We start from the raw sequence: 13147 nt of genomic DNA, 5'->3' as shown, positions 1-13147 counted from the left end.
ACCTTATTAATATTCACACATTGATAACTTTCATATTAATAGAAAATGAATATTTCGCACAATAATTTTTGCATGTCATTATTTTGTCTCCGTTTGCCTGTCAGACCCTTGTGACCCCCCAGGAAAAAAATGCTGGATCCGCCCTAGTGGTCAGCCCCTGCCAAAGACCCTTGAGGTGGCTCTCCTGGTATGCAGAGGGAAATCAAACGCCTGCGGTAAAATGCATATGAATCAAACGACTGAATGAAATGGCACGGTTGAGGGGAGGTAGTGAGGGTAGTTGGGGGAAAGGAAATGGAAGCATGAGTTGTTGGGGCAAAGCGCATGCCACTCTTTCTCAATTAATATCTAGATTTACGACCGTCCTTATCGAGGTGCTCCTGGGTGACCGCACGGCGAGTCCAGCAAGCAAAGATAGACGGAATAATAGGGCAATGCGGAGGAGCGACCTAGATAATAGGACGACGCATCACTCCGGCCTGACCGTAGCCATTATGCCATTTCTTGTGACGAATCACTGGTTCAAAACATGTGCACCATCACACTTAAATTTACGGGGCAGATATAGTAAATCCTTTTCAACATTTCTCGGTATCTTGATCAAAAGTTTCATTCACTCAATGGTTTCCGGCTCAACGTAGTAGAAGTTGAAGTTCATAAATGACTTCGTTTTTTTCCACGGATTTATTTTCTTAGTACAACATGTTTCAACCTCGAGAAGTACTTGAAAATGATCTCTTGAGGTTAAAACACGTTGTACCAAGAAAATAAATACGTGGAAGAAAACGAAGTCGTTTTGTCATTTGTGAAAAATTTAATTTATGATAAAATATAGAACAACTGTGTTTGTTTAATATTTTATTACGAATGACATTTCCCTATGGAAGCTTTATATACCCGCAAATTTTCAAGAAGACATCGATTGATTCATGTAAAAATGCGCCAAAAAACTGGTTTAGGGTGAGTGATGTACCTGTAGTTTACGATCCACATTTTTTTTAATACATAAATTTATACCGATTTACAGCATACAAAAACCAACTTAATCACTCGATCAGTGATTAAACATGAAATTTCGTTTAGTTAGGTCAGACTAGAGCTCATCCGGACAACAAAACATAAAATTTATACAGTATAACAGAATAGAAAAATCGCTCTTTCACTTCCTCAGTGAATCAACCTGAAGGCTGGTGTGGTTAGGTGAAGGTAAAACTCACCCCGGGCTAAGCCACAGGCGAGTGAAGTTCACCCATTCAGGGTGGGAATGGGACAATTCCTCTTCCTGGTCCACTTTGCAACTCCAGGATTTTTTAATTGGAGTTGTCGGAAGGCTTCAACCGGGATTTGAACCAGAAACCCTTCAATCAGCAGACAAGCGCTTCACCCACTAGGCCACCACTCTCCCCCAATAGTAACATATATAATTTAAATACCAAAATAAAAACAATTGTGTTAAACACGCTTCGTAACATGGCCAACACACTTCGACACCGCATTCATTTTAATTCACGGTCTTTATTTACCTTTTCAAGCCGTTATAAAATGAATATTAATCATGAATCGCCAAAAAAAAGTAGGCTTTAACCAATAAGAGCGAGCTCAATTAATATAACCCTATGAATTACACTCATTCTACTATCATTCTTCCGTTAATTATTATCCTTACATGCAATAAATAAATAATGAAAAGCTAAATTTATCTCAACACAAACTGGTTTCCGAATTTTCAGTGCATGAGGCATAGGAGGAATACTCATTGTCAGTGAATAATGACCTCCGAAGATGGACAACGATGACGAGCCGTACATTTTAGCTATGATGTAACACAGCCACCCACGCAGGAGAAAGATGGGTATTTCACGCCAATCAGCACACTCAAGGTACCTATCACGTTTCATCACTCCCATCCGGATCATATCGATGTCTTTGAGGGGAAAAAGCAGCATATTGATGGCTAAGTTCTAATAACACGTATCTCAAAAATAGCAACTTTTCAGGAGAGTAAAAAAATGATTAATTTCTTTTACTTGCCCATTGAAATTAAAAACCAAAAGTTCATGAAACTGAAAAAGAAGCATTCATTTGCAAATAAAAAGTTGTTCTTTGCTTCTATTTTTTTAAATGTTACTACACTTTGTTTAAGATACCTGTCTCAAACCGGACGAATTTGAGATACGTATTTTTATAACTTAGCCATCGATATAGCGGCCCCAAACACAACATACAAATACCTTATCCGCATGCACTATTCATTAGATTCTTGCAGTTTTAAAAGAATTTGGAGCATTCTCCCGCAATTTTAAATCGTGAATGGAGTACATTTCCAATCCCTTCGGCAGTATCCCAAATATGAAAGGGCTCGTTCACTGATTATTCTTTGCACTGCCGACTGTAATAGAGTATGAAAATTTCATGGACACGTATTTTTCCGTTTTTTCGATCCGTCGCACAGTGGGCTAGAATCGAAAAAAGCTGGCCAAAACCTCAAAAACGATTTTTTTGAGCTAGGAGGTTGACACTTCGAATACATATTCTCAAATAAATTGTGCATAGCTTTCCAGATTATTTAATTCCTATGTTTTCACGTTAACAATATATGCGAGGTCAAAGTTGAACAAAATAGCGAAAAACGACCACCCTCGATTTTTTTCTGAAAATTGCCAACTTTATCCTCGTGCAGCGGTTTCATTCATCGAAAAAAATGTTATACCATCTTAATTGACACTTCTTTTTCTTCCATTTGAAGGGTTTTCAAAGATTTTGTTTCGTCAATAACCATAGATATATAACAAAATGGCGGAGCCTGTTTTCAGCCCAGTTTTTACATAAACGTAGAGAAAAAGTAGATGTTACCATGGACTTCCGCCAAGTGACTGATACCACGTCGTTCTATGAAGCTTATACATTGTGGATCTAAAGTAAAACCTTGCACCAACTTGCAACCCCGAATTTTAAATCGTTTTTTCGAGCGTGCGGTCGACTCCGGTTGTGGCCGGCGGCGGCGGAGAGTACGGCGACGCGGCAAGCGTGTGGATGCAATATGGTCTCATTCACTTTTATATGTAGATAAAAGATATAATAGAAAATAATCACAAGAAAATAAAATTAATAAATATTGCTACGAATGACTCTTATTATGCAATCGCTGGGCACTGCAAGAGGTGCACTGAAAGGTTTATTTCTTTGAGTGCATTCCATATACTACTACGGAGAATGGACTTAAATCGTGTGCTTAAAGTAGGGGAACGGACTATTTTATTAACAAAAAAACTCTATTTCTAGACAAGAGCCTTCGATGATCCATGGCCTCCACTTCCTAACCTCCCAAACATAGTTAAAGGCCTGCTGGCAACGGTCGTTTTATAGTATTGATGAAGTCCGGAGCCCTTCGACCTTGTTTTTGGTATGGTCTCCTGCTAGCTGTAGAAGGTTCGAAAGGCATATTACTTCTATCGGATAATATATGCTTTGAAAGAAATACAGTTAATTTTAATTTATGCCTTATGCTCAATTCAAAGCATTGATTTAAATCTCTTACGTGTATTTCACAGTCATTATTCTCAATAAACTGCGCTGTTGACAAAATCGTAATTTTTTCTTAGAAATATTTTACCGTGCAAACAATAAATGAACAAAAATAACAAAATTTACACTTTTCCCAACTAACGTACTGCAAATTAGCACTTTCAGCAATAAAAAGTTACTGTTTTTCATTCACTATCTGACGAGTCCTTATCACTTTCACTATCTAAGCTCAATCATCCCTAACAACACATGGACATCCAACGGATGTCCGACGGATATCAAAGACGGACGTTACGGATGGGCCACGGATATCCGATATCCATAGGATATCGCATTTTTGGACATATGGATATCCGGTGGATATGGACCTTCCGATATTAATACCATTGTTTGCATATTGTTGCAAGAATATACACCGGAAAGATTCCTTCATATGATAGACAACTTCCAGTGTTGCTTCCTACATTTCAGTAGGATATTACGCAGCTGAAAACGTGAAATTGGGAGATATTGATACCTAAGGTTTTTACTAAACTTAAAACAGCCTAAAATTAGATGGAATTAAAGACAGAAATTTAGAAGAATACATACGAAATAAAATATGGTGTTCCAGTCAGGAAATTTTAGTGAGAAAAACAGCTAACTTACGAGTATGATCCGAAATTACGTGAAGTGAATTACATTTTTCAATCAAAAGAACAACAAGACCTTTAGCAAAAAAATATAAAAAAACATTTTATACAATGCAGTCAAAATGGAATGTCAACATTACTTCCGCTAAAATCGATGCTTTTTCAGTTGCATATATGAAACTAACCAATATGGCGAATAATCGAAGTATTCGGTTTTCAAGAAAAGCAGAAGGAACACAACAAAAAGAACCGTTCGACATCGCAACAAAAGCATTACTAAATATGAAAGTGAATTACAAGAGAAAAAAATATACCCGCGAAAATATCAGCAAAAAACCACTCGCGTGCACCTTTTCGGTAGGCCTTTAAATATGTATGGGAGGTTAGGAAATGGAAGCCATGGATCATCGACGGCTCTTACCTAGAAGTTACGCCTCAAACAATTAATTTTATCTAGAAATAGTTTTTTTTGTTAATAAAATAGTAATAGAACTGCAAAATCTTGCATAAACATGAGCGAAACGTACCTGGTCACATAGGATAAGCCCTAGTTTTGTAAATCAGCATCCAAATCAATAATTCATAGTTAAAATATTTAAATCTTGATGGTTTAAGCGTTAAATTTTGACTGAATTTGAAATTATCCAAAACTGACGATAATAATAATAATAATAATGGAAACAGCCGCCGAAAGAGGTAGACTCTCGACATTATACCGTGACAAAAACATGCGGGCATTTGCGGGTATACGATTTTGTGCCAAGGGCGTCCGTTGTTAATAAACCGAGTTCGGTACAATGAAAGTCCGGCATGAATAAGAAGCATAATCATAGCAATCAAATGACTACTTCCGAGTCATAATGAGGGATTCATTATGCTTTGCGCACATCTCCGCTATTCATGGTCATGCGATGTGGCCTTCCCACGTATTTCATGGCAAGGTACGTTAAGGCGGCGACCGACATCTGAGGTCATCTGCGCCATTACGGAAGGATTGGGAGGGAAGCATGAAGAGAAACTCCTCGTCCACGTTAGCCTATTTTATTTTATTTAATCATTCAAAAACAGCCGAAACGGCCTTTATATTGAATAGAAAACTTAAAATCTGCAGCTCGAAAAAAATATAACCTATAAAAAAACTACAAAAAGGATATTAAAAATATTCAGAAGATGGTTTTTCGAAGCTGCCTCTTGAATGATCTAATGGGCATTCAACGATCCAAGTAAGGGTGAGTAGTCGAAATGGTAAAAGGTAGGAAGTCTGCAAAAACGTGATCTCTGGGAGATAGAAAGACGGAATTTAGGTTGGGGTAGTAGGTGATTTTTCCGAAAGGAGCGGGTGGGAATGTGGAGTGAAAAGAAAGGGAGTACTTCTGAGGATGTGAACTTGCCATTTAAGGCATTGTAAATGAAGGAAAGATCATGAATATTCCTACAATTGGATAGTGGGACCAATGATAGGGCAGACATTAATTCAGAGCGAAATCATAACGAATACCTAATCACACCGAAAAGTACCACGGGACCACGATTTAACGTCCCACCCGACGGACGGATTTCTGCACTTGAATGACCTCGACAAAGCACTTAGGCCGGAATCGGGCAGTTTCTACAAAATCTCTATCAATCATAGATTCAAAATACTCTATTATATATTTCACACAGTATTGATTAAAAACTCGATTTCGACCTTTTCAGGTCATTATCGAGACGTAACAGAACTCAGTCTCTGTCGCCGCCGGGATTTGATCCCGGAGCCAATGGGTGGGAAATCAGCACTTCAGCCGCTACACAAACCCAATTCCCTCTCCATTCATTTCACGTAAGTAAACACTAAATTACTCTGAATAAACATAATGAACGATTTGATGGCGAATTGCGATACATTGGATCGGACCAAATACCCGAACCTAAACCCAGCCACGTCTACGGACGAATGCGCAAAATGGATAGTAGATAGTCGAATAATAGACAACACTGCGGGAATGAAAAAGTCTCTTGTCCACAAAAGCCAACAAAATTCCGCAGAGGAAGAAGATAGTCGCGGTAGAACAAGTGGTATTCGGGCAATTCCAGTTCGAATCGCGATCGCACATTGCCATACACGCTAACCATAACAAAAAACACCGCTGGCGAGTCCGCGGCTATTTCCTTAAATGACAAACACTTTTTCTCTTGAATATGGGAATCCCAATAGGTCATTTCAAAGATTTGGAGTCACTCACCGATGAGATAGCAATTTTTAACGATTAAAATTGGAAAATATGATTTTCATTCCTTCTGTTTTCGCCATTAAACGTTAACTCAAAACGGTTCAATTATCAACGACACAGCTCTAATGGGCGATTTTATAACAGGTAATCGAAGAGTACGCATTATGCGTGCTGGGGTAATATATTTGATTAAATAAATATATATCGATAACTTAGTCTATTCCATAGACCATTATTCGGTATAATCTCGACCGATTTCAATTCATTATCACTACAGAGTCATGATCATGGGGAAATACTCTCCGAGTTATATAATTGCAGTAACTTCCTTTAAGTACAATAGCAGTTTGAAGAGCAGTGTATGAGTATGATGCAGAATAAATTCAGGCTATCAACCATTTCGCAAAACACACAGCGCCGATTCAGGGCGGTTCATATAATTTTCGGCGTAACGATTTAAACCGTGTTAAACCCATTTTCGGTTATCTTTCATTTAACAGGTCAGTGTGCATGCTTCACTTTTTCCAGTAAATATAATGTTATTCCTTTAAATTATATTAGAATACGAAATTCCATTTGTTCACTTACAGAACTTTTCTCGGGGACTCGAGAAACTTCCCGTTTAATTTTTTTCCGCAAGCATCTGAGTCACTAGTATTTTGCCTTTTTTCTCGCGTCGGTGGGCAGACATGATGTGTGGACTGGACTTCTAACGGACAATGACTTAATTATATAATTATTAATAGGGATGGTCGGATCGGATACCTCGGATCTAAATACCCGCGGATAATGCCCTTCGTCGGATGCATCGGATCCAAAGTTGCGGAATACATCGGATCTGGATCCGAAATTTTAAAAATAATAGCTTCAGTGAATGCGGCGCCCCATAAGGGTGGGAAGAGTTCCGATTATATCTTCGAATGCGCCGTCGCATGCGATTCTTGTCCTACTCATGAACCGTTTTGTTTGAAAGCTCTCGCAGAGGTTATGTAGGAGAATTTCAGACGAGGAAAATAAAAAAAAGCAAAATACGACTGCCACATAGTGCGACTCCAAGGTTTGTGCGACTCTTCCAGGGAGATTGAACAATCATCGGGGGAATCTCAGCGTCAGGAATTTGAAAATGCATTTGGATCCGAAAATATCCGATCCGAAAGATCCGGCTCTGAAAATCAAGGATCCGATCCGAATCCGGATCCGAGAAAAATCCTGGATCCGTCCATCTTATATTACTAACTATGCCACAAAAATCAAATTCACCAATGTAGGGCACATTGTAACGTACAGATTTTATGCATTTTATAACGTACGGATGGATCGAAGAGGAAGTAGAAAGTTGACGCCTGCGACAGGAGGATAAAAAGTTATTTTTTTCGAAACAAGTTCTGGGAAACACATTTGGAACACATAATTGGGCCTTGGAATTCGTCGGATACATTCGTACTCGGTCGACTCTAACCTTAATTTCGTCAAAAGACCGACACGCACTACTATAGTTTATCGCAACACTATATTTGGTCATACCACCACCTACTATGGATGATGATATGATCTAGTGGTGACAGCAGAAGGCTATTAATGAATAAATCATGAAATCGATTATAAAAAAATTCCGTATTCTTTCTCTTAAATTTATCATTTGAAATTATACACATTAATTGGCGTTTACATATATATTAATTAGCGTTTAAAAGCTTTCAAAACTATTCTTTCTGCTTTTAGAAATAAATTTTATATCCGTGCGGAAAGAAATTTGAGCTAAGGATTTTCTAAAGAATGTTTTAAAACTACATAAACAATGCTAAGGTATTCTGAACAACATCAACAGAAACAGCTATGGAATGCTGTAGAAATTCCTTAAACGGTAATGCAACATTTTACGAATTCTGTACAAATTCTAGGGAAATCTGTGACCAAAAGGTTTTAAGGTATTTATACAGAATTTCCAAGCAGGGTACGAATGTATTCGAATGAACGCCCAGCTGATTACTCGCGGAACCGGACCTCCACGTCCTTACGAAAACCCGCCCTGGAATGCAGAGAAAAAAGCGACCAATACGATCTCGATCATCCACGAGCGCTGAAGACAGACTACTTGCTATCCGTTCTGTAGCGTAACAGCATGAATCTTTAAATGACTATTGCGAAAGCCTTCGGCTACAACAAATAAAATATGGAGGAAATTTTTATACCTCGATTTGTTGCTACAAAGCCGTAAATGCAATGCATCCGTGCGAAACCCACAAAATGCGCGGAATTCCGTTTTTGAGCATTAGCATACCATAACTCGAGTCAAAAATATGAGTTTTCACATGGTGAACCATGTTTTGAAATCGAACGAGCAGTCTTTAAAGGTCTTGTTACACGATATATACGAGTTAATTTCTGTTTGCGCGAACGATTTTTGTGAACCGGAACGGAACATGTACGAATGCATGAACCAAATGACAACAGGTTATATTTCCTGTTAATGCATTCGCAAAAGTTAGGTGGCCACACGACGCATTCTCATGTTCATTCTCGCATTCATACGTTCAGACATAAAATCGTAAGTGTTAATGTACCGTGTAACCAGGCCTTATTCTAACTCGGGGGACAGAATTTTGCAACGGATTAATGATCCTTTGATTCGTAGGGTGTTCAATTGCCAGCGCGGACTCGTAAATTTGCCGATAATATTGCATATAGATGGCTAAGTTCTAACTACAAGTATCTCAAAATTTGGCCGGGTTGAGATGGGTATCTTAAACAAAGTGTAATGATATTAAAAAAATAAAATTCCAGCAAAAAACAACTGTCTGTTTGCAAATGTATGCTTCTTTTTCAGTTCTATGAATTATTGGTTTTTTTAATTTCAGTGTACAATTAAAAATATAAATCGTTTCTTTTGCTCTCCTGAACAGTTACTATTTTTGAGATACGTGTTGTTATAACTTAGCCATCGATATAGTATAGTAAGTTATAGCGGTACGAAAATTCATTAACATTCATTGAAATCTATTCCAACGCAGAACTTTAAAATTGAAGATTCCTCGCATTAACATATCTTCGAACGAATTGCCACTTATAGGGTTGGGCCTCATACCAACCTGATGAAGAAAATTCGAAGTAAGAATTGCCGGAGTGGTTGGTAAAAAAAATATTCCAAGCAGGATTTCTACCGGAGAAACAACTTCAAAAAAATACAGAATTTAAGAACAGATATAACTAATAACTTCAGGCTTTACTTTGGGAAACCTCTCCATATAGGAAGTAAGGAAATAAAACTTTGTAAGGTTCACTATTATTTATCGTCGTATAGGGTCTTGCCCATAATTAAATAACAGTGAACCTAACAAAGTTTTATTTCCTTACTTTGAGAGCAGAATTCTACCAAGGCTAGTCATGCTTTCCAGAAACTCCGGGGACAGGTCCTGCAATGGCAGAAAACCTACGGATTGTGCCGATGAGCGAGTGAATTCATATTCTGGAGAAGAAATTCATCGGATTGGTGTTTTCAAGGGAAAACTTGAAAACCCAAGGCCGCAACCGAAAAAAAAAATGTTTCACGATGCTGCTCATCGGGAGAGATGGTATATTTCTGGGGGGGAGGGGTTCACAAGAAGAGGGTTAAACGTATCTTTACAACACTACTGGGGGTTTGCACACCCTGAATTTCCGCTCCCCTCATTGGTCGAGAACCAATAAAGAAGAATCGAGGAAAATAGAAGTAAAATCTGGCGACAGTTTCCTCGTAACATAGCTGGCGTCAAGGAGAGGATCGGGGTCGCGTCAAATATAACGGAGGGTGGTTTAATGATGATTCGCGATGGCCATTTAAATAGGCTCAATAAGCCTTACAGATTAAATTACTAAGCGCTATCAGGAGGTAACTTATCGGATTTCGCTTCGAGAAAATTTGGGCTTCGTCCCACCCAATGGAAAAAAGTTCCCATGGTAGCGAATGCCAGCGATTTCACCGCAGTTCAGCAAAATTCTCAACGAATACTTCACAAAAAAAACTTTAGCAATCCATACGCATGCATAACCAGTCGATCGAGTTAACGCACGAATGTTAACGATATCGTAATTCACCGCTATCAACTTCGAGTGCTAGGAAACAGTGGCGACGAATAACGATTAAAAACACTGGCGTAACTATGGGGGAAGGATGAACCCTAAACCCTCGGAGAAATATTTTTTTTTTATATAAAAAACTATTGTCTAGTTTTGACTCAAAATAATTACAGCTGCTTAAAGTAAAATTTATAGTGCCGAAATGATTTAAAATTTATATCCAAGAATGTCATTTTTCAAAAATTTTACCAGATTTTGCGTAGGGGGATGGGTCGCCACCCCATCCCCCCAAGGCATATTCCTAGTTACGCCACTGATTACAAACATGCAAAGGTAGAAAAACGAATGAAACTGCATAAATAACACCCATGCAACTATGGTTCATCATCTTGAATGTAAAATCGGCGATCCAGGCTGCGACTTGGGCCATTTAGATCACTTTTTCGCCGCAGAAATTGGCAAAAACCTACAAGCGACCGTAACACATTTCAGAAATGTCTCTTGAGGTCCAATTTCACGACGAATGCGTTCCCATCGAATGTTCACCTACAGCCACAACCCGGATTAAATTCCGGACGGATTGCAGAGAAACAATACATCAAGTTCGCCAGTACCTTTTTACGGCAAAGATATCCTTCGCCAGGAGTTGAAAACCACTTGTTGCCGAGTGTAAGGAATCAATCGCGTTGAAAAAACGCGAATAAGCGGTAAGTTACTCCCACTACCTTTCCACTGCCTCTAACATAGCTATAGAAAAAATTCAAATAGGGGTTTAATGCTGATTCGTCCCATCCCGACTAAAGACTAGCTAATAATGCACAGCATTGAGCTATGATATGCCATTCAAGTGACGAGGCTGATGGATAACATTTGTTTTATTACGGAAATCTTGAACAACGAAACAATTATTTTAAATGTATATTATTACATTTTACATTGTAAACAATTATTTCATAAAAAATTCACCATTAAATTAAAATAACATGGTTAGATCTCACGATCACAAGGATGAATCTGATAAATTTGACGTGCGACTCTATACCAAGGAAGATAACTTTGTATTGAAATCCCCTGCGTAACTATGCCACTGTCAAAAAATTGTAAATGTAAATATTATTCATTTAAGCGCGGAAACGATTAAATTCAATCAATGAGAGAGTGACACAACCGAATCCCCACAATAAATTCAAGACGTTAGTTAGATGGCAAAATTGTAAGGATGATTCCCATAAAGAGCAATACTGTAGCGATTGTGTTTATTTTAACGCTTATTAATTCAGGAATGTGGCCAGTCACAAGGTCACCCAAGCTCCCAATAAACAAACCACATGATATTACATAGCAGGCTGATATATAACCACCAGCATACGGTCAAATGGACTCCACCTGTAACACTTCACTGTCAAAGATATTTTTCTGGCCCTAGTCAACTTTCAGGATGGTATTACGAATAAGTATTCCGGGTTTAACCTGAAATGCTGAAGCAATGTCGTGGACTGACCTATAAACAAGTCTTCTCACTGACGGTCGCACTATCGATGCAAACAAAATAAGCAAAGCTTAAACGTAGCAATAAATATTTTCCAAAAAGTCCAGACGAATGGTTATATATTTATGGGAATATAGCAAGGAACAGAGCTGAGGCTTGCTGATCCTTTCACGTCCTCCAACTACTTCCACACAGTATTTCCCGATACTTTTAAAGTAAGGAAAATCTACACATTTTTATCGCATCGCATTGGGGACGAATGTTTATTTTTCCAGGTAATAATAAAAGGCACTAAAATAAAAGAAAAGAAAGGTAGTGGTGACACTTACAACTGATTTTCAATATAAAGGCAGTTCCAGGATCTCGTATTCCATTCGAACGTAACACAACACAGTCTTTAATGTCATGAAAAAACACTCACGGATGACGATGTTTTAAATTTAATAAATAATACTTGGGGAACTTCACTACAGGACCTGAGACAACACCTCGCCACAAACGACAACTTCAACTACTAATCCCCCACTCCGCGCACCTCTAGCAAAACAAATGCTGAGCATTGGAGCGTACACTGTTGCCGCTCTTGCCAAGGTTGCCATTTCTGTCGATCAGCCGTGAACATACATAATGGATCTACAAAATTAGAGGTTGTTGAGAATCTGATCTGAAACTTTCCACTGCTAGTACGTCAAAGTAGGAGTAGATGTCGCTAACATCAACTGGGCCGTTCCATTGGCACTTTTTCCTTTTTTCGTTAAAATAAGCTTTATTTTGTAGCTTTCAGTAGCTGCAGAGTATACAAAATCCATTTGTGACGAAAAAAATTAATTTTGGAGGTTCTAAAGTACGCCTCAAAGAACATTTATCACGCATTTAGTATCATATTGGTGGCGTAGCCATCGTAGCAGTTCAACTTTGGTATGCAACGCGCCATTTTGAGTGGATAGTTTCGTAGGATAATAGCCAAACTGTGGAATATTTCTTTACTTGACGATTATAATTTTTGTAATTAAAAATAATTGCCCATTTTTTTAGTATTTCCTATGTAAATACGTCGAATTTTTGTTTTTGGGTCATTTTTTCCACACTTTTGATTTCTCCAGAAAGCGTGCTTTCAAAGATGACGAAGTTCGAGGCTTGTGAGGTTAAGCAATGCATTAGCATGGCATTAATACTCCCCAGTCACACCAAAAAATTTATTTCCCTCATTTTGAGAACACAATAATTTTATG

General features: G+C 38.2%; 1 protein-coding gene across 1 annotated transcript in view; it reads right to left on the bottom strand.

Moving 5' to 3' along the window:
* LOC124163316 (tetraspanin-18-like) overlaps positions 1–12449 on the bottom strand; it is a 106863-nt gene extending 94414 nt beyond the window's left edge. Inside the window, exon 1 of the mRNA XM_046540132.1 lies at positions 12245–12449. The gene's annotated coding sequence lies outside the window, so the exon portion shown is untranslated. The remainder of the gene's footprint in view (positions 1–12244) is intronic.
* Positions 12450–13147: the final 698 nt, after the last annotated feature.

Source organism: Ischnura elegans, chromosome 8, assembly GCF_921293095.1.
Source record: "Ischnura elegans chromosome 8, ioIscEleg1.1, whole genome shotgun sequence".
NCBI classification, from domain to species: domain Eukaryota; kingdom Metazoa; phylum Arthropoda; class Insecta; order Odonata; family Coenagrionidae; genus Ischnura; species Ischnura elegans.
Note: the sequence above shows the minus strand (reverse complement) of the source record. Positions and strands in the feature narration are given on the sequence as shown.